The 23,051-nt window shown below is 42.6% G+C and overlaps 1 protein-coding gene and 1 long non-coding RNA gene across 2 annotated transcripts in view; one reads left to right on the top strand and one right to left on the bottom strand.

Annotated features, from left to right (window-relative positions):
- The window catches only part of LOC135406615 (urea transporter 2-like), a 295,446-nt gene that overhangs the window by 162,321 nt on the left and 110,074 nt on the right, over positions 1–23,051 (top strand). Inside the window, exon 2 of the mRNA XM_064640954.1 lies at positions 7,238–7,343. The gene's annotated coding sequence lies outside the window, so the exon portion shown is untranslated. The remainder of the gene's footprint in view (positions 1–7,237; positions 7,344–23,051) is intronic.
- On the bottom strand, positions 16,558–18,986 carry LOC135407605 (uncharacterized). The gene is made up of 3 exons (XR_010426948.1): positions 18,135–18,986; positions 17,599–17,669; positions 16,558–17,240 (listed from the first exon to the last, which is right to left on the bottom strand). It is a non-coding gene; the product is annotated as an uncharacterized LOC135407605 (long non-coding RNA).

The raw sequence follows: 23,051 nt of genomic DNA, 5'->3' as shown, positions 1-23,051 counted from the left end.
CTAATACTGCTCTCTAGCTAAATAGAAAAGATTTATCCCCTTGATTGCAGTTGAAACTGCAGTTGTAAGATTACTTGACTAAGGTCTAACCATATTCAGGCAAATAAATGATCAGGTTTTAAGGAAGCTATCCATGTATACACTCACAGTCTCTATACAGTAGTTAATTCTTCTTAAATATAGTAATCAAAGTAAAACCCACATAGATGTGCTTGCTTTATACAGTCATGAAGTGTTTAGGCTGATGCACCACTTTACACCACCTCTGCAAGTAGGCAGTTTTGACCCTTTATATGGATAGCAACTTGTGAAAAGTTTGGAAGTATCCATCCCTCCTCTCTAACAGTCCAGCTGACACAATTACTGGGACTCACACGTGGAGATTCAAAGGTCCAAATGGACTCAAACCATTTTTACTGTCTTTTTCACTTTATTTTTCTTAATTAACTCCAACTTCTTTACTATCCCAGACACCTAAATTATGGGGGCTATATATGTCTCAGCTATATAGGGAAGATGGTGCCTTCCATCCCAAATTTCGTGGATGTAAATGGAACAGGTATCAAGCTCTTCTGCGTCAAGAAGTCATAATACTTCTTTCTTTCTCCCACTGTTTTTCATCAGATTGGGGAACACTAAAAACAAGACCACAAAATCCAATTGATTTTAAATTTGTTCTTAGCAAAAGGAGGCTGAAATGAAAAAAAAAAAAAAAAAGGAAAAAGAAAAAAAAAATAAAATAAATAAAAAAAGGCAGAGCTAAGTCCTTGCCGAGGGCAGACCCTGCTGAACCTGGACCACCTGCCTCCATTCTAAATTCACTCTGGCCATTCCTGCTTTCCCACCACCTCTTGCTAATAGCGTTAGATATCTGACACCTTCTTAAATTTCCACAGATCTCCTGTTACTTTTCATTAAAGAAAGAACTCATTGATACAGGCAGAATTTTTCCCCTCTGGCTAGGTAACACAGGACACAATGGTGAACCTCCACAGAGCACAGCACCGGCCTTGACAGGGAGCTGGTTCCTTGTACAATATTTTAACGGACAAATAAGCAAGGAAAATAAAAACAAAACGGAAAAAAATGGACAGTTACCCTGTGAAATGAAAGCTCTATGATTTAAAAAGCAGCAGTGTGTTTGAGGGAAGGAAGGAAGGCTGGGGGATGGGATGGCAGATTTCACTTGCCAGGCCAGGGGTAACGAGAAATTATCCTGATCCAATAGACCATGTGAAAGGATATTACTGGGGTATGAAAAAATTCTTTTGGGGGGACAGACTGTATTTTTCCTGCCCTTTCTCTAAAGCCCTGTTATTTTTCTGTTCTTTGCTTGCATCTGTTAAATGCTGGAATGTCTGCAGGGACGTTTTTAAAAGCTGCACAATGTCAATTAAATTTGCCGAGCAGTATATCTTTTTGGAGTACGTGTGACCTTTTCTGTTTGTCATTTCCTGGGCATCACACCAAGTGATCCTCTTAGGATGCTGGCTTTGTGAAGCAGGCCCACAGCAGCAGGACTGCAGGAACTGCAGGTTTCTGGGACCGCTGCCAACCTCCGGATAATTGCCATCAGCAGGAAAGAGCTAGAAAAGCTTGGCTGAGTCCATCTTTTACAGATAGATTGACCCCTTTCTGCCACTGCAGAATCACAGTCAGAGAGAAACACATATCCAAAACGAGAGAGAAGGGAGGGGAGGAGGGGGGAGAGAGGAATGATTACAGCAGGAAGGCTACATCTGATCTGAACAGGGGAGATTTGGAGGTTACGCTTGCTGCTTCGCCATTGCCAATATTTATAACATCTTCTGTTTTAAGACAGACAAATTTGAGAATGAAGCTTAAATGCTGAGCTCTGTTACAATAAAACTGGTGCTTCTGTGTGAGCAGTCAGAGCTCTGAGGGAGGGGTGGGAAGGGTGGGAATTTAGTACCTTCGTAGGATACATCTGCTGGGAAATAACAATTTGAACATATATGCAGCAATCAAGAGTGAAACAATGAATGCATGCTGAAAGCCACTGCAGGTGCTTGCTGAGGGGATGGGGGACAGCAAGAGGAAAGATAAAGGAGGCTGCATGCTCACAGTTCAGTAGCTAAGCTGAGGTGCTTTGTAAAGCATCAAGAATCACAATTGCTCTTTATGAAAGCCGGGAGTGGAAAGCAGTGCCCTTAATATCCCTGTGTCCAGCAAGTGGCTGAGTGGGGTAAGTGGTGGTGACATGGCCAGGGAGTGATTTCAGCAGATGAGGTTTCAGATGCATCACCTCCTCCACGTGCTTGCTCACCTCAGATACCTGCAGGGTGCAGTCAGTGATGCTGTCAAATACCTGCAGTGACTGCAGCACAGGAGCCCACAAGCTCAGTGTGGGAATTTCTAAGCAACTGCTGGGATCTCCACCCTGAGCCCAAGCTGCCTGCCCTGGTACATCACAGCTGAGCTGGAACAGGCAATGTGTCTGTCAAAGTCTGACTGAAATATCAAACCTGTGCCAGGCAATCCCAAACCATAAGATGCAGAGCATTTCTCTCCCCACATGGGAAATGAAAAGAGATGAGTGGGTTATAGGGGTAAACAGCTGTCCTTCGCTGCAGTCGTGTGACCTGCTAGGTATGGGAACTGCAGTTCTGCTACCTCTCTTCTCTCCTGGAGGAAAATCCTTCCATCCCTCACTGAACTGCATTTATCATGCAGAAAAGAGCAATTTTGAGCCACAAAAATGTACAAAAATATGTGTGAGCTCTGAAAATCAAGATCTTTATGGAAAATAAAGCTTCTGGGACAGAATCTCTCTTCTATGTTTAGGTCAGTGCAGCCTTGTATTAATATTAAGATGTTTAATGCTATGAAGGACATAACACCCAGATTCATTCACTAGCAATGCTTCTTCTTCTCTTTCCTCACCCATGATCTATCTCTCAGTTGCCAACATAAATAATACTCGTGTTACAGTAATGTCCTGTGGCTCCAAACTGGGGGATCTTCACTGCATAAGGTGCTGAGCAAACATGTATGGAGGCACAATTCTGTCAAATGTTATCCAGGTCATATAATCCGTATCTATATTCCTCCCTGTAGAGAACACACTCAGCTAGGCAAATGCTTGGCCTGCTTCTGTATGTGACACTGAATGTCAGTGAGTGACACCTCACAGATGACACTTTATTGGTAGAGCAGGTGCTGGTGGCAAGAACTATATTTATACAGCAGAGGTCTAAAAATGGCTCTGTGCTTAACAGGTCTCAATCACTTCCAGATCAGATCTGAGTCTTTCATGAGACCTTTCTCCCCTTCCTTCACTGCTCACAAACTCTCAAAACAGCATGAGAAAGCCAAGGGGTGCTTCCCCAGATCCCCAGCAGAAAATATGGGATACAGAATCCATATCCTCTACAGGAAAGGATGTGTGCCTTTCAGAGGAGTTTCCAGATCCCTGCATCACAGGACAATCTTTTTTTACAGGATAGAAGGCAAACCCTGTAACATCAGCATTACAGTAGCTTCTAGTTGTCACAGCCTCAGAATTCCAGTAGTCAAGAGCACATGAACACACCACCATGAACTAAGCAACACTGTGTATTTTTGGCATGTCACCCCTCTGTGATAACACTGCCTACACAGACCCAGTCCAGAGGAAAATGTGAGATAACCTCTGTTGGACTGGCAGGAGTAAGCACGTGTGCAGTGCTCTCCGGAGGATAACTGGACTACCCTGGGGTCACTTCTCTGTTTGCCCTTGTCCTGCCACATTTTCCCTCACAAGCACCCTAATCTGTCAAAGAAGTTTGCGCTCCAGGCAACAGGGACATTTCTGGGAGCCAGAGGGTAATTTGAGTCTCTTCAAATGATGCCCAGCCACCAGTGCACCATTTGCAATGTTTGGGATTTTTTGACTGACCTTAAAACTGCACTTCTGTATGAAGGTCTTTCCAGCTGTTAGAATCCAACACCCTGTGCAGAGGTTACGTATGGATTTACACAGAGAACATCCTAGACAAGGCAGAGAAGCAGATGAGGTGTTTTAGTCTGTGCCAAAGATGCAAGTTTGACTTTTTTCCTGGAGGTAGGCTTCATATGATCCACCTGTGGATATGTGCTGGGTGCAAGAAAAGGTGATGAGATGCTGGTCTACTGGCCAGAAAAACTGCTGCTTTTTGCTCAAGTTAAATTGAAAAATATTGCCAGACCTCAGCTTGTAATATGCTATTTAATTACACTTTCCACATGCTGCCTAGAGTAATCCTAGTCTGAGTGTGGTCCATGGTAAATATGAGGAACCAAACTTTAAACTTACGTCAGGAAACCCATTTGTTCGTTCCTCAGAAACTAAACAAGAGGGGTTTTTTTAAATTTTTTAAGAAACTATATTGTGGCTGCAGGACCTGTCAGCGTCAACAAAGTCGTTCACTACTGTGGGCAACACATAAAAAGGAAAACACCTCTATATTTCATTTTGTTTCCATTTTCCACCTCCACTTACAGCCAAAGCATGTGAATGATTTGAGTAGTCTCACTGAAATCAGGAGGACAACTTACAGGCTTAGAGGAAGGCACACGGTGAAGGGCTTTACCAAATCACCCTCAAACACCAGATGCTGGAAGACACAGTGTTGGTAGCTGCTGGCAGCTGACCTGAAGAAGTTAAGCTTAGCAGTGAATGGAGCCCCCAGGCTCTGCAGGTCAGCTTCCTTTCCTCTCCTTAGCACAAAATATTTTAAAAGAAACTGAGACCAGCAGGTTTTCCCAAGCCAACAAAAACAAAAGCACTTGCAGCACGGTGAGGTGCAGCATGCCTGCCTGAGTCCAGCCTGCTATGCCAGGGAATCAGAGGCATGGATGGTTGATGAACAGCAGTTGAAAGGTGGGCACAGAGGCCACAGCACCGTGGTTGAGGTTCAAATCCAGAGCAATGGGACATCCACGAGAACTATTGCAATTGTCGGCAGTGGAGAAATGTAATTTGTGGTTTGTGAATGCAACCTAACTCCTTAAAATGAAATAAAAAAAAAAAAAAGCAAATACTTCAGCTCTCTTAGCTACCTGGTCAGTGAATGGCTGCCTGTGAGCCAGCCATGTAATATTGATATAAACCCCACAGGTCAGACAAGTTCCACTGGATGGGTTTGATCAAGGACTAGTGCATCTTTAGGAATGTGAGTCAACTGGAAACAGATGTTTTCATTCTGTGGTGCTGTGGAAGCAATAGTCCCTCCTATCTGTCCTTTTTCCATCTCTTCTAATCTTCAGATATATTTCTAATATATTTTTTTCATCTCATTTTATCCGTGTGTGTTAAAGTATTCCTGCTGTACACTCCTCAACTGGAGGGAAAAGAAACAAAGGAAATGCCAACAGGTCAGTCCACAAATAGCCAAGCCACTTACAAACCTCCCATCAACAAACTCTTCTCAGAAAACTTCCTTTCTCAGTGGAAATCCCAACCTCACCCACTAAAGTCCTTCCCAAAAGCAATGCAGTTGGCACAGTGTTCTGCTTGTGTTAAGAAATTTAGGTTGTTCCAGAACAAGAAAGAAGGGAAAAAAGCCTTGAGCCCCTTGGAAGAAGTGACCTTCTTGGAGCTCTGTTACTGTTAAGAAAGGGGGAATCAAGAAAGGTGGACTCAGTTTAGACACTATAGTGACACTCCACTGCAGCAGGCAAGTCTGTCAGAGAGTCCACACCTGAGACAAGAAAATTCACCTGGGGTTATTTTCTTTTTTACATTATTTAGGAGAAAAAGACACCCATTCCCTCTCCACCCTTGCAGATCCCTCTCTGCAGAACCATCCAGACAAGCACCACCAACCAACCCTGCACCCTTCCTGCTCTGGTCCTCCTCCTGGACTGGGTGTCAAACTCTCTCCCAGGATGGTTTCTGCTGGCACACCCAATCTGCCTGAAATGATTACCCCCAATCATTCTGCTTTAGTGCCCTTTTTGCATCAGATTTCCCACTGTCACTGGTACAGACCCACCAGTACTATCAATCTGCTCACATCTGCTCACCCTCTGGTATTCAGGATGACAAGTCGTTCCACCTTTCTTCATCCAAATTCCTCCTTACTGCTCACGCCGTCATTGTTTGTTTCACCAAAATAAGGTAATTGTTTGTTTCACTAAAATAAGGTAATTAAGGATCAGTTGGATCAGGTATATTTTCCCATGATAAGTTATGGCGGTGCAAGAGTTGTTCCTGGGCAGGAAAGAAAAGAGAAAAAAAAAAAAGGACTTCTAATTTGTATTTTTCTTATTTGTACTTTGAGGGGAAATCTAGGAAGTAGGAGAGGGTGTGCTCAGAGCTAAGGAGCTCAAACCATATTCATCTTCACCACAGATGAGGCCTGAAGTGTGCAGAGGGGTATGAAACATCCCACAAGAAGGAGAAAAAGCCTAGGCAGAATATCAGGCTTCAGACTCAAACAATTTGAAAATGCTTGTCCTAGGGTCTGGCAGGGACAATAAAGAGTTTGTCACCACTCTGATGGCCACTAACACTGACTGGGTCGAGTAAAGCCACGTGTGGGACAAATTGTTAAAGACCTCTTTTATTAGGAAGAAGTGTTTCTATAAAGAAGAGTAAGATGTGCCTTATTCCCACAACTGTCTCCACCCTTCTCCTCATGTTGCCACTTGTGTCTGACAGCCCTGTACACACCAAAAAGTTACCCACAGCTCTGACTCGAGTCAGTGAGTCACTGGCTCCCTGGAAACTGGTGAGAGCACCTGTGGGTGCTCAAGAAACCTTTGGAGATTTTACATCAAGCTTCAAGGTCAAAAGAAAAAAAGAAATAAAGCAAGTCATTTATGATTTTGCAGCATAAGGGTCACATACGAAATCTCCTCTTCTCTCCTCTCTTTTGGGGTCCCTTTTTTATCTCTTTTAAATAAGACAATTAAGAATAAGTTACCATTTCATTCCTTCATCTCATCAGAACTTGGCTAATGGAGAAATAAACTAATTTACAAAACAGTGAAATGTTTCTTTCTCACTCATCCTGGACTAAGTATGAAGTTCTAACCTTTTCGTTTTCAGCTATCCAGGTACCTCTTTTTCTCATGCAATAAATGAATAAAAAAATCCCTACCTGTTACCTCTCTCCCTTTGAAATTTCTCTTCAAGTTAAGAGAGGCAAATAATGAGCTACTGCGAGAGTGGGAAATAAATTATAGCCAAAATGGCAAAAGCAAAATATTTCTCCTCTAAATATGTTGTTTTTCACTTTGTATGTCTTGGCAGTTTAACCCTCTGAAAACACCCACCTGAATTCTCTGCTCTCAACAGAGCAGCCCAAGGATAAACTCTCCAGTAAATCCTATGTGACTGAAGATACAGGAGCCTGACTGTGAGTAAAAACATTTTAAATATGATTGCTATACCTGTTAGTAACCAAAGAGCCCTTTTGGAGCAAATAATTTCCTTGGAAACATCTGAATCCAATCATCCAAGCCTGGGAGCCCCCGTTTAGGTAATACCACTGCTCTCCTCTCCCCATTGTCTGTCCCCTACCTCAAAAGAAAAGAGTTTACCCCGTCCATCCATCATTTAAATGGTAATGAGCTAAATGAATTCCACCTCACTTCTGAGCTTCAGAGTAAGCTCGGGTTTATTTATTCATTTAAAGGCATGGGAACCGTTTTGACATTGCTGAGCATGTCCCAGATTTATGGAAAATAAAACTGTACTAATCTGGTGCGTTTATTAGCTTTTCTGTCGGATGCCTCCTTGAGTATTCAGAGATGTGAGTTTGCCCTGCAGTTCTGTTCTGACTGGAACAGCATCTCCTGAAATGTAAATGTTATCTTAAGGTCATATGCTGATGAAAACCCCTGTTTTGCCAAAGTCTAATTTCTTGGTCATTTGACAAAGCAGCTGCTGTGCAGTTATAGGACACGAAGAAAGCTATGAAAGATGGATAAGTTACATGTTTGATTTGGCACGTATTATCCTGCTTCTAGAGATAAAAATTACGGGGGATGATTATTTTTCCTCATTTAGCTCAGTAAATAAAAGACCTCTCACAAATATATACACAGGAATGATACTTCTAAGTGAAATTGTTCATCTACACCTTGTGCAGTCCTCTGAGTACTTGTGTGAATGCATTTTAAAGGGTCAACACAAATATCCCAGTGTGTGATAGCATTTATTTGCAGCATCGTGGATTGGTATCGAGAAAAATTCCTGATTTGGAGGAGAATACAGAGATTAGACATTTGTAAATGTTATGTGACAATAAGCTCTGCAGCTGATGTACATTAAGGAAAATAAAAATTACAAGGTTTAGGTAACCAACAGCTGGTGTCAGCTGGTATGGTACCACATCAGTGCCTCCAAGGTCTGTGAAGATTATTTTTTACCATCTGGAGGCTATCTAGCATTGGTCAATGTCAGAAGTACAATGCTGAAGGCTTCTGCTGCTGCTTTGACAAACCAGGACAAATGCTCGCTTGTGCAAGTGGGGAACATGCGGTGTGGAGAAAGACAATAATATGACATGTTTTAGGAGGTGGTGCTGTCATAGCTGGTCATCCCAGGCTTTTTTAGTGTGTGAGAAAGCTCTGACAGGGAAATCACACTGCAGGGATGTGAGTTTTGGGTTACACAGAGCTCCACGTCCAGGAAGAGCTGGAGCATTTGAGTCGTTGCAGGGTTTGGTCTCCATGTTTGAGCTCTGAGGAGTCAGTTCTGGCAGCAGAGATGCGCCTGAGAGCTCAGTGTCTGGTGATGGATGGGGAGGGAAGTGTTGCCTGCACGGTGTTTGACCTTCATCTTGCAAGGATAAATGTCAAATATCCTCAGAAAAATATCAGCAGTGTTTTCTCTCACCAAAAATTCCTCTAATTCAGGAATAATTGGTACTTTGCAACAAAGAATTAAAAAACCCCTGGAGTTTTCTTTTCCTCCCTTCCTCCTCTTCTGTTTTCTTTTCCTCCCTTTTTAGTTATGAAGTTCAGAGAGGTTCCAAGTGACAAAGACAATTTAGCATTTCAGATAAGACTTTACTTATGCAGCACATCCAGCATTCATTTGCACATTAACCCTGTCATACCCAAGGAGGTAGGAGAGTGGCCCCAGTGAGAAATAAGCATAAGTAATAACGAAGAACTTATTTTCAGATAAGAAAGTAACTCAGAAAGAATAAGATTGATTCAATATTCAAAGAAAGAAACGTTTTTCTAAAAATTTGTCTAGTAGGCTGGCAGGGCATCTCCCCTTCCTGTTTACTGACAACTTTGACAGGTTACATCTCAAAATTTAGTTTCCAGATCATGATCTGAGATCAAAAAAGCCTTTCGGATATAATTTAAAGAGAGGGTCAAGCATCTTATGTTTATTGATTGCATCATTCATTTCAGGTATGTGTGGTCCTCCCAGTCAGCCTCAGACAAGGAAGGATTTCCCTGATTTGGGACAAATGAGGCTTTTTCTGCAAGGAATTGGGTGGGACTTCATCTTTTCTCAAGGAAGTTTGCCCTATTTGCTTGTGACTGCCAATAGTCTACTAAGAGACCACAGGAATAGCAACTCACCTTGCTGTGTGCCTCAGTTTCCTAGCACAATATTGTTCACCTTCCTTATAAAGGACTCTTTTTCGTTCACAAATGAAAATTATTTATTAATAATAATTAATTAATTAATAATAATTAATAAAATTATTTATTAATAATCAAGAACAAATACAGGCTGGGTGGAGAATGGATTGAGAGCAGCCCTGGGGTGGGATGTTGATGGAGAAGCTCACCATGACCTGGCAAAGTGCAGTGACAGCCCAGAAACCCCCCGTGCCCTGGGCTAACCTCACAGCGTGGGCAGCAGGGGAGAGGGAGATTCTACCCCTCTGCCAACTCAGGTGAGACCCCCCTGCAGAGCTGCCTCCAGCCCTGGGGAACAACAGCAGAAGGACATGGAGCTGTTGGAACAAGCCCAGAAGTCCAGAGGAGGCCACAAAGCTGATCAGAGTGATGGAGCACCTCTCCCCCACAGCAAGGGGTTGATTTAAGGTCCCTTCCAGCCCAAAGCGTTGTAGGATTCTGTGACTAACGTCTTGCAGCTTCAGCTGTCAGCCCAGCCAGTTGACCTGCTGCAGTCTCCATGGGATTGGGATGGCACTGCCTGCAGTTCTTTATCTCAGTACAGACCTCCACCATGATGAGAACATGCTGCACTTTTTGTGTCTCTTACGAAATTTGATTCACGTGCTGAGGTTTCCAGCTCTTGTAATTTGCTTCTTTGAATTAGCCAAGATACCTCTCTGTGACACATAATTCTTGTGAAACTCCTAAAAATAACTAACTAAATAAATAAGCAGGCTGGAATTCATTACTGAAATCAAGTAACAGCCCTGTAGAAAATTCAGCAATAAAACGTGTTGTAAACCAACAACATTTGCAATAAACCATGAGCTGAGAGAAGGCTTGATAAAATAGGTTCTTCCACTCATGAAATACCACAACTTGACTGACAAAAATACAGCAAGCCACAAACTGAGCTGAAATGGAATTACCAGTGCTGCAAGGTAATTGCACAGCACCTTGTCCTTGCTTAATGTAATTCCTTTTTGGACAGAGCACATTCCTTCTCCAGAGCTCCAAGTATGGAAAGGAGAAATCACCAAAGGAACCCGGTAAGGAAGTAAGGCTTATGTGCATCTGCCCTATGTACACAGGCTTTATGTCACCCTCATGGTCCCAAAACATCCACTTAACCTCCAGCTGACATTTAGGTGTAAAAAGTGAATGATATGGCACTCCTCATCATAGCTTTTGGACATCATTCCTCTGCCCCTCTAGCATTTACACTCTGGGTCTGTTTCCATTGCTGTATAGGGCTCTGCTCTTCGCCATTCCCAGGATGTGTGGATTTTAAGGCCAGAGGATCATCTTGCCTAGATCACCTATGTCACAGGTTACTAAGTTTCACCCAACTGCTCCCAAGATTGATTCCAGTAATTGGTGTCCAGTGAAAATTCTCTTCCAGAGACACATCCAACTTTGATTTCCACGAAGGGTGAAACAGAGAACATGATGCTTTCCTTAGCAGTTTGTTCTGGCTTGTGATCTTCCTCACTCTAAATCACACTGGTCCCCTTCTGATGAAAAAGCCCTTTTCCAAAAGTGTTCTTCTCTTCATACAAATATTTCCCCAGTAGTCAAATTACCTCTCCATCTTCTCCTTGCCCAAGTAGGCAGTGTGAGTTTGAAAGGCCTCTTTTTCCCATTCTCAGGAATTTTCTGCTTTTCTTGTCTGGAGCTTTTCTGACATTTCTTAGGGTTTTAATCCTTTTTTTTTTTTTTCTTAATAGAAAACACACTAGGATGCATAACCATTTCACTCACCCTGATTTTTCTGCACACATAAATACCTATAGATTTAGATGCATCTTGGCTCTGCAGACCAGTAGCCATGGGAGCATTTATTCTGTAGTAGTGTGGGCTGTGCTCTCAAGTAGGTTTGGTTGACTAAAGCCAGTAAAGGAAAAACAGGCGGAGAGAAGTCAGAAGTGGGATGTGTCAGAAACATGTAATTAATCAGGGTCTTGCACAGGCACACAGACTGCAAGAACCAATGAGGCTGGTAGACTTGCTTGCCTTGTCTAGATCTAAATTAACGTTCAGCTCTCAGTGGAGACCTGCTGCCCTGAACTCGTGGTCAGACAGAGGTTCCTGCCTTCTCCAAGACCTTTGCTGAAAGTTTGGATCACAGGTAAAAGTTCCAAACAAGCTGGACTCCTTTAGTATTACCTGCGGCAGAGACTTTAATTCTTTGTGCGCGTTATAATTTGTATCTTTAAGCAATATCATTCATACTCACTCATTCAAGAATTCATCATGCCATAATTATATCATGTTCCTTGTTCACTGACTGTATCGTTTAGTCAAGATTTTTATTAAAATACTTTCACATGTATTGCTGTGAAGGCATGGTTTATCTGGCTTGAGCTCCCTCGTTCTTATTTCCCGGATTTTTGTCCAGGGCACAACAGGCTTTACACAACACAGCACTGCTGTTGGTAGTGGGGGGCTGGAAGGCACCCCTCCAACCAAGGTCAGCCACCTCTGCTGGGATCTCCCTTCTGACATCACAGCATCATCTCTCTCCATTCAGGGATCCCTATGTGCCCTGGAAAAATTACAAATGCTGAGAGTCTCAGCGTGAGGTAGAGCTCAGGCTGAGTTGCTCACCCATCATAACCTGGCCTGTATAAGCATCCCTCACATTCCTTGCCTGCCCAAAGGTTGTCCCTTTCCTACATATGAAGTCTCATAACTGTGTGATAGGAACAAAATATGCATTCTTTGTTCTCGCATGGACTGCATTGCTGTTGGCTGTGCTAAAACGTGTTTTGCCCAAGTAATCAGAGCTTCACCAGTGATCTGGCTTACATGGACCCTGCAGTTATTTATACTTCTACCAGTCTTCATCAGCTGCAAATTCCAGCAGCAGTGACTTTATATGTAATCCTGGATTACTGATGAAAACATCCAATAGCCCCAAGCATAGGTCTGATTCTATGGAGACACTGCTCAGAATGCCCCTAGTTGATGATGATTTATCTGAATTTTTGGACCTGTTATTTATCCTTTTGTCAGTTGGTATCATCCTGTGGGGCTTTCCCCCCCACCCGTCACCTTCCATTGCCTCTTCCTTTGAAAACTAAAACTGTGATGTTCAGCAATGTTCTTTTCTACATCAGCTTGCTGGCAGCTCTGTTAGGAGTAGTGGGTTCTTATCCATGGGAAAGCATGTGACTATGCTGTGCCACAATGTAAATTGAAAGGTAGAGGCCATTTCCTATATTCTGACATAAATACAACCCATGACAATAAAATATAAATACACATAAAGACAAGCTAGTTCATAAAAACTCGCCAGCTCTTTTTACAGGTTTTGGATATATATTGGAGATAGGTTTGAGGTTTATGTTTGGTTTAATTTTCAGCACTGTTCTTAAACAAATGGATTGATTCTGTCTATGTGTTTTGCTTTAGTAGTGTGGTGTTAAACACATCCAAAATTTTTTAGTCAAGTAAAGATTAACTTTGTCCAACCCACAGAACTGTAGAAACAGCCAAGCATTGTAGCCATTCCCCAAATAGGGTGTTAGGATTTGGCTATAAACCTAATCTGTTTAATATGGTTTGGGTTTATGCAGCAGGTCATGGTGGTTAATGTTTAGTGAGCTGAAACAAGAATGGAAGAAAATTATAATGGAAAAGCTTGGTTTGAAAAAAACAGCTCTTCATAGATGACTATGAGGGGGATGATTGGACTCGTGGTGTGTATCACATATTTTGGCTAAGCTGGGCTTTGAAAGCCTTTCAGCTGAGATAAGCATGATCATCCGAGCAGGGCTTTTTAGCTCAAAACACTCCTAATGCTGGACTATTGGCAGAAGGTGGTGACAGCTGCAGAGGACAGAGGGGGAGAAAGCAGCAGTGTTATGCCTTTGATACGGGGAGCAGCAGCACAGGAGAGACAACAGGACCTAAATCAGTCTGGTGTGACTTGGGGGGGCATGGTCCAACCCTGAGCATGAGTCCCCAGCACTGCCATCCCTCCCTCTCCTCTCCTGTCTGTGCAAGAACAGGCTCTCCTCTGTTGCTTTCCAGCAGTTCATACAATCACATCGTATCCTGAGCTGGAAGAGACCCTCGAGTTTTTTACCCTGTTCACCACCAGGGTCATGTCTCCACCATGCCAGTACATCAGCTTTGGGACCCCAAAGCCCAACAGCCAGGGGAATATGGTGATAAATGCAGATTCATTAACCCCAAGGCACTAACGAGGCGAGATAGTGATGATGGTTCTGGAGCTAGTTTGGTTTCTCTCTGTACTGACCTCCAAAGAGCCCATATATAGACAGGTTCTAGAAAATAATGCACCAGGTTTCACTTGCTCACAAACCTCTAAGAGCATTTGACCTTTTCAGTCCTCCTCCAGACAGCCTGTGAAAACTTTCTGTCAATTCTCTCTCCAGAAATAACTATGTTTTAGGGATAACCCCGCGAGCCTGATCATGTTGGGAGAATCCAAACCATCCACCCTGCGTAAAATGCAGAGGAGAAGAAGATGTGGCCCATACGGTGACAAACATGCCTACACACTGATCAACATCAACTCCTCTGTTTCTGTGTACCTTTGAATGACCTGATGTTCCCGTGGGGTAGCCAGGGATCTGGCTCCCAAATACTGCCTTTTGCTCTGCCCCTGGCTTCATGGGGTTCTTCAGAAGGTCCTCCAGCTTCACCAGGTGGCTCAGGGTGGGGTGTGAGCTGGGATGAACAATAGCCAGTTCTCAGTTTAAGTGGTGAGTTGGGACAGGTTGAAAAAAAGGCCTTGTGAACTCAATGCATAAAACTTGGGAAGAACAATCCCATTTTAAGTTACTTTCAGATCAAACTGGTTGTAATGTTCTCATATTCTAATGCCACCTCCCAGCCACGCAAGGGCTTTTCCTCAGACTGTTTTCTGCTGGACAGAGGACCTCAGGGGAAACACGTGAGAAAGTGGAAGAATCACTTCCTCTGTCTCCATCCTCTGCCCTGGCACTTACACGCTAAATTCCTTCCAAGCACAACAGAACTGGTTTAAAAAGGTTTCTGAAAGAAATAAAATAGTAAAATCATTATTTTTTAAGATCAGTGCCTGCTCATCACAGCCCATTCAAAGGTGCTTTTCGTCTGACACCTTGGAACACCTAACAGGGAGTTGAGTGATTTTGAATAATATTCTTAGCTAATGATCTAACAAATACCTGATGTGTTAGACCTGAGATAACACCTCAGGGCCTGACTTTTTTGAGGCACAGATTCACATTTAGTCCCACAAGGACTCTTATTTTTTTTAATAAGCCTTGTCATGCCCTTGATATGGCACAAGTATGAACAGGTTTCCCTTCTCTGGTTTGTTGTGAAGCCACCTTTATTTCACAAATCAGCTGCAGAGCTGTTATTAAAAAGCAACACCCTAACCAGTGGTAAAGACACAGCTCCCACATCTTTCAGGTCCCCTTTCTACCTTCCCTTCCTTATCTGCTCTGACAGCATTTAACTGTGTCAAAAGCCCAAGTCTTAGCGACACAATTTCCTTTCCCCTTGAATCTTGCAGTGCAAGAAGAGCTTTGCTTTTACAGAGACATGTGGTTTAGTCCTCAAGTCATCGAGGAATATCAGCAGCGTCTCAAATGCAGCATCCCACCTCCCAGCCAGCAACAACGTGTTGGAGAGGCCGTTAGCCCATCATTCCTTGATGTTCTGGACTCATGGTCCCAAGGGAACCCATTAGCATTTACAGTTTCAGGCAGTTCTCTCCTCCCCTGTTAATAATTACCCAGGGAAGGGATAATTAAAATAGGTTCTGAGGCTATGAAGAACCTCTGTCCGCCTTCGCTACTTACAGAGCCAAATGAGAACTTTAATGTAGATTTGGAGAAAACTCCTGAAGGGTTTTGCACCTTTGTCATGTTCTTGTTGTCATTAAGCACGATCTAATCCTCCATTTCATTTCATTAACCTGAACAGAGACAAATTTTGAAATGTGACTGCAACACAGCACCAGTAAAATTTCCCTAGACACCTGATAAAGTTCTGTCATTATAAAACAGATAATGTCATGGGGATAGACAAGAATGCAGGAATTAGTAACTGGTTAGCACAGATTTCCTACAGCATTCCATCCAAATTACTGAATCTCTGTGTCTTGATTTTATCATATAAAATGAAAAATTTTCTTTCATCCAATCATCAGTTAAAGAGATTTTGAGTAGGGATGTGTTCTCTGCCAAGCACATTTGTCCTGTGCTGCCAACAACCAACAACAGCACCAGAAAAACCGGGTCTGTGACTGAGCCCTTTTGGCTGGGCAAGGCAGGAAAGTGCACAGGTTAATGTGCTGTGTGACATGTATTTTAGCAAGACTTTGAGATGGCTCTGAGAGCCATCACAGTGCTGCTCATCACTGCCTGGTGTGAGTGTGCCTGCAGCGATCTCTGCTGATGGCCGCTTGACAGTCCAGCAAAATAATATAGTAGTCAGTGTTAGTGGCACAGGAGCCTTGCTGCAAAAATGGTATGGGAAGTCTTGTGGCATTTTAGGAAGGGCTGGTTTAAATTCAGGCTCCAACACCTTCACAGTGGGTCCTTTTTTAAACCTGAACTGAGGTGGCTTGCACTGGGTTTGTACTACCTGTTGCACTCCCAGGGGTCTACAATGGGAGCAAGGAGACACATGCAAAGCTCTACACACAGCCTGGCCCCTGAACTAGAAATCTTTGGCCTGTCTCTCTTAGAAGATTCCAAAGATTTGAAATCCTTGGTCTGCCTCCCTTAAAAGCTGTCATTCAATTTGATGGGGGGGAGGGAAGAGCAGATGAAAAAATCGAAAATAAATATGCCTCCCATTTTTCAAAATTTGATCTTTTTTAACTAAAGCCTACATTATTCATGTGCTATATATTTTATTGCTGTTAGTTTCAAAGCTGTTTGAAATCACAGATCAGTTTCTCAACCACGATGTCTTTATTATGCGTACATAAATCATGCATGGAAGGGCCCTGACAGCTGACGACGTAAACTCTCAGGAAGCAAAGCCCCTAAGCCATGTAAAAAATGTATGTCACAGAAAAAGAAGTATGTCATCTTTATTTCCTTTTTATGGACATTTTTGTCTTGTCATTATCAAGGAAGACTTTTTTTTTCCCCCCTGTATTTCTGTTTAAACGTAGTTAGCGCAGAGGTAATTTGCAATGGTATTCCAATGACACAAATGGAGTACACTTCCCCACATCTGCCTGCATCTTCAAGGATGAGCGTGTTGTAATTATTCAGTTCCAGTTTCATTAACAGCTCTGCTGTGCCCAATATGGTTCATAAGTATTCTGGTGAAATGCAGGACAAAGTTCATTGAATTGTCAGGAGCATTTGGGTGATATAGGGCTCATGCAAATTATATTAGAGTTGGGTTGTTTTGAAGCCATAGTTTCGTTGCAAGAGTTGATCAGATTATTGTGGTGGTTTTTTTGAGCAGAAAAAAAGTAAAAGCCCTTATTGTGCTGTAGCTGATAATCAGGAAAAAAAATAGGATAAAAAGTGGAAATACTCAGCTAAGAATATAAAATTAAAAAAAAAAAAAATAACCCCCCCTTGAATTTGCAGTTGAAATTTTCAGTTTCTCAAAGCTGTGTTTTTCTTTTCACTTGCTTGATTCTTTTTTATAGGGGGTGCAGTTCAGTGAATGTACTTCTTTAATAAAAAAAAATTTTTTTGATGGAAAGTTTTGGGATAGTCATAAGTAGCAAATGGTAGCAGGTAAAACTTGAAGGGAATCTTTTGTTCAGAAAGAAAATAATAACCCTCCAAATAGGAAATTGGAGAAACTAACTATGAAGCACTGGACAATGAATGCCTGTCTGTATATTGGGTTAAGGACCAAATTTAAAAAAAGAAAAAAATAAATAGAAAGAGACAGACCAAAAATTAATTTGTTTTTTCCTGCAATGAACATTCACACACTGAGGTTTCAAAAGCAGAGCACTGTAGACAGACTGGTGATACCACATTTCAACACCTGAAGAGCAGTGAGCACCTAAGAGCTACCCACCCCTATTCCTATGTTTATTGGAGTTTGGGTGTTGTCCTGTGTGTTGTCACTGCCTGCTGAGAAGGTACCTCCTAACAGAGCGTGGAAAAAAAATACACTTTTTTTCCCAAGCAGCTCATCAGCTTTGAGTTGAGTACATCCCCCTCTGTTCACAACCATCTTCCCCATCTGTCTTATTGCTGTGTGATGCCTCCCTTTATTGAGCAACTAAGACTAGTTTACTCTGTCTGCAGGAAAAGACAGGCATGTACATACTCATCTAGAGGGAAATAAAACTCATCCTTTGGGTTGGCTGTTAGGAAAGCTCTCTTCAGCCAGGGGATGCTCAGGTACTAGAACAGGCTCCCCAGTGAAGTGGACACGGCCCAAGTCTGCCAGAATTCCAGGAATGTTTGGACAACACTCTCAGGTAGATGGAGGGACTGTTGCTGTTATTTTGTGCAGGGCCAGGAGTTGGATTCGATGATCCTTGTGGGTCCTTTCCAACTCAGGATATTCTATGATTCCTCCTTTGTTCCCTCTCAACTGTTTCTGACATTGCTGATATCTCATTCATGGTTCCTCCCCATTGCTCAGTGGTCACAGTGGTCGATTCATCAGAGCAAACATGAGCCCAGATAAATAGCTCTTGTTAGGTCACAATTCACAGAATCACAGAGTCATTAAAGGTCACAGACCTCTAAGATCCTAGAGTCCAAATGTTAACCCAGCACCACCATGTTCACCACTAATTCATCTCGTTCCTCTGCTTCTGATGGAGTCCCTGTTTCTCTGCAAAACCTTAGCACTGGAGACTTTTGCTGAAAGAAATCCCACCCACTGTGTCTCGGCTCATTGGGGAATCCTCTTTTGGGGATGAAACTAAAGAGAACCAGGAGCAGCGAGTGAACGCCGCGCTGTCTGTCTCCTGAAACACACAGAGAAAGGAGGAGCAGATATACAATTCTGTCTGTGGGGGGAAATTCAGAACCAGCTGAGATGCTTTTATCCTCTTATCTATGCAAAGTAGGGGGGTTCAGAATTAAACAGAAGTGCATTAAAAGGAAACCTGAAAGTAGGATCTGTTTCATACGCTAGTCCTGCTCTCTTCCTTTGGAAAGGCACCTATGGATAGATTTTCATTAATAATTTCACCCTATCTCTTCGCTGATGTAAATTTACAAGCAAGAAGAAGGAAAAATGCCAAATGAAATGTTGCAGGCAGACTGGTGAGATAATTAGCATATGATGCATAAGACAGAAGAATCCCAAGAAGCAAAGCTAGAAGTACATGTACCTATTTGTGACAGCCTTTGGGGGAAGATTCAATTCATTGAGGATCAGCTGTGTTTGCATTTTGCTTTTTCTTTCTCTCACGAAGTGAATCTCTCCTAGGAATGTCCTTTTTCCTTAAGCTTTTGAACTGATGAAGTACCTGCAAGAAAGAGGGGGAAAAAAGGCAACTTTAAAATAGATAAGCTGCTTATCTCTTTAGCTGACTTGAATTTGCTGCTGTGTGGAGGAGGATGCTATCAAAACCAGAAGTTTAGAAGTTAATAATGCTGGAAAAGTTTCTAGATGTGCATCACCAGTACCTAACTTGTGCTGCATGTTATTCTATATATTGCTCCTAAATCACTGCTAGAGATAAGATTAATCCAGGTACATTGAATTTTCTCTTTCAAAAGTTATTTGTGGTGTTTAGCAGAGAAAACGGGACTTGTGTGATCATACTTGGTGCCTGTCCAGCTACTTGACATTCTCTTTCAATAACCTGTAAACCCACAGATCAACTTTGGCAGAAGGGCAGAGGTCTCAAAGATATTAAATTCCAGTGTTTTTCATGAAATCAGAAGCTTTTCTGTTCAGTTCTAGCCACACTCTGGCCTTTATCCATGAAATTACTGGTCACTAATCAGCACATGAATTTCTAAGAGCCGTAAGTGCTGCTTCATCCTAATTGGGACTCAGAGGAAGGATTAGAGAGTGCTCAGAAGTATAGGAATTGGGAATGTAAATAGGGATTGCATTCCCTCGGCAGCACCTGGGGGACACATGAAACTCGGAGAGCTGAGGTCATTCTGATGGGGTGGAAGAAAAACAGGACACAAATCCAGAAGAAACTACACTTTTTAAATAACTTAGTTCATTCAGAAACCCCTTTTTTTCAGAGACATTTGATTCAAGACCTGTGAATATTAAAGAAAAAATTCCCAATGGCTTCTTGGATCTGCTCAGGGCTGGGGAAAGATTTATGAAAACAGCAGCCATTCATTAAAAAAGAATTTTGAGAGATGCTTAGTGCTGACATTGTGACTTGGTTTATTGTACAAATAAATAGTTATTTGAACAAGAAAGTCATCTTTGGACTTCAAGAGGAAACAAAATACTATATTTAGAGAAAAAAGATAGATATCAGCTTACTGTCACAGACAAATTTAAATAGCAAATGTTGCATTTTAATCATCTTTACTTTAAACAGGGTCTTTGATTTGGTGACTTTCTGTGTTTTCTTATGGTTTTAAAAAATCAAATCTGTTTTAGGAGACAAAATACCACTTACTGTGATTTGAATAGTGATGTGATCCAACACTAACCTGTTGCTTTCCAAGATTGACTATACTGTTTGTATGAACAGTAACACAATATCTGCCTAAATCTTTCACTCCTGCTTGGTCATTCTTAGTGGTTTTCTCTTAAAACTCCAATTTTTTCTACCCTTGAGAGCAGATCCAGCTCCTCTTGTACCCTGCTGGAAGTGAATTGAACCAACCTCACTCTGTCTGACCATGAATCTTGAATTCTTTCCTACACCACTTTACAGACTAGTGGTTACAGCAGTTTCCTGAGAGGCAAAAAAAAGGGATTTGACACCCTCATGGAGGGAAAAGAGTGGGTATGGATATCCCCTTTGTGCACGAGTTCTGTTGTTTGAATGAAGGGTCTCCCTTCTGGTGTGGTAAAAAATGGCAAAAGTCAAAAACCCTAGCTGTGGAGGTAATTTGAGAAAACCTGTTGGCTCATGCATCTCATGGGAGAAAACCAAAGTCATTGCTGATTTCTGGAAATTTATTGGGAGTGAGAAAAAAAAATCAGGCATCTGGAAGAATTAACCATAAAAACCTGAGGTGCCCTTGAAATGTAACTCCTGCAGGACTACATAACAGCTGAATCAGCATCACGATTCTGGATTTGGGCATCTGAAAATCATACTTGCAGCACCTCTCCTTTTTCCAGGCTCTGGCCTCTCTGCTCTGTGACAGCAGAGGTGGCTACAGCCCGTTTGGTGTGCACCCACCACCAGCACCAGGAGAGCAGGCAGGAGCTCCTGGGCTGTAAACATTCCAGCTCCTGGGTGTGCTGCACGTGGCCTTCCTTGTGGCAAAGCGTTGTGGAAGGAGATAACCTTCCACAATGAGTTCCCAAAGAGCCCCACAGATCTCATGTGCCTCACAACTGCCTTTGTCTTTGATGTTCAGAGGCCTGAAGCCCCTCTGCTATGGAAATAGGTTGAGAGAATTGGGGTTGGTCAGCTTGGAGAAACTGAGGGGAGACCTTAGAGCCTCTTCCAGTGCCTAAAGGGGCTCCAAGAGATCTGGAGAGGGACTTTGGACAAGGACATGGAGGGACACGACAAGGCAGAATGGCTTTAAGCTGAAGGATGGTAGATTTAGATTACAAATTAGGAAGAAATTCTTCCCAGTGAGGGTGGTGAGGCCCTGACACAGCTTGTCCAGAGAAGCTCTGACTGCCCCTGGAAGTGTTCAAGGCCAGGATGGATGGGGCTTGGAGCAACCTGGTGTAGAGGAAAGTATCCCTGCCCATGGCATAGGTTGGAATGAGATGATCTTTAAGGTTCCTTCCAACCCAAATCATTCTATGATTCTACAATTCTCATGGTTCTGGACTCCGATTTTTTAACAGGGAAATGTTCATTGCTGTGCTATGATTTATGAGTTTTAAGGGCAGAAGAGACCAATGGTCTGGCCTGTTTTACAGTGCTGACTATACATTTCACCCAGTGACTCTTGCATCTAGCTCCACAAATCAGGGATATGGATCTGCAGCATATTTATTTCATGGGAAAGGTATCAGGTGGACAGCACTGGCTATTGAAAATCTCTGCTAAGCCACTCAGATACACCACTGGGGAGAAAGCTCTCTCTCCCACCACTACCCACTGTCCCAGTTATCTCAGCTAATGAGATTTCGTTGCTGTCTTAATACATCTTTAAAAAGAAAGATGCTTTTGTCACCCCTCATTAATCATCTGAGTCATAAATTTCTCATCTAGTATTTATTTTATTTTTTTCATTTTTGTGCCCTTTGTATCATGCCGGAGGCTATTGCATGCAAAAAGTCAGGCTCTAAAATAGTACCAGTATTGCTTCTTTCATGCCAATTGAACTTTACTTCAATTTTCCTATATTGAAATTTTTGGAAATATTAGGCAACCTTAAAATAGGGTTCACCTTTCGAGACAGTTAATTTTTCAGTGTGCTCTCAGTCATGTCCTTACCTCTTTCTTCAGTGAAAATTCCCCAGCTCTCCCCTAAAATATTTTCCAATGTTGAAATTTTGTCCTTAAAAAATCCTCGTTCTTACTGCTTAGTGGAGGGACTTGACATTGGGCAAGAGGAACATTAGGAACATGTCAGTTCTGACTTAGTGGTGTGCTATTTTGGTGATACCCAAAGTTGGAACACCCCTGTGAGTTTATGTCTGCGGCACATCATTGTAACTAGCACACCACAGAAGACACAGCCCTGAACAGTGCAGGTAACTCTTGGCATGACTGCGCTGCAAATGAGCTGGAATTGCAACTTGTGTAATGCACCCAGTGCTTCAAATCAGCTCGCTTTGAGCAGCAGTAGCACTGCAGTGAGTGAGCTCAGATTTTGCCCAAAATGCTGGGTGAACCCCTAGGGGGCTCATTCATGTGGATCCATCCAACCAAACTCCATGTTTTCAACATCAATCCCATTGTTTTCACACAAGGCACCATCCCACCTTTGACCATAGTACAGACATACCTTTTGAACCTGTGAGTGCTCTGTGCTTTTTTTATTAATAACCACGTTTCAAAACAAAACCTTTAGGCTTGAGGAAACAACCATTTTGCTACTTTGAGCTTTGCTGATCCTTCATAAAGCTCTCCTGCCTGTAGCTGATGTTTTCCTAGTCCATGCCAGACATTTGTGACTCAGAAAAGGTAACCAAGATGCACATATGGAAATCTATAGGTCTTATAAGTACAACCTTCATTAGGTTTCCAGGCTATTCAGGTTCCTGAGAGCAGAATCAGGAAGCACAATTCTTGTACCTTTCATATTGGGGAAATGGCTTCAAAGTACCAGAGGGCAGGGTAGGACAAGATTTTCTTGGCTGTGAGAGTGATCAGGCCCTGGCACAGGTTGCCCAGAGGAGCTGTGGCTGCCCCATCCCTGGAAGTGTCCAGGGTTGGATGGGGCTTG

This window comes from Pseudopipra pipra, chromosome Z, assembly GCF_036250125.1.
Source record: "Pseudopipra pipra isolate bDixPip1 chromosome Z, bDixPip1.hap1, whole genome shotgun sequence".
Lineage (NCBI taxonomy): Eukaryota > Metazoa > Chordata > Aves > Passeriformes > Pipridae > Pseudopipra > Pseudopipra pipra.
This window is presented reverse-complemented; position numbering and strand designations above follow the sequence as displayed.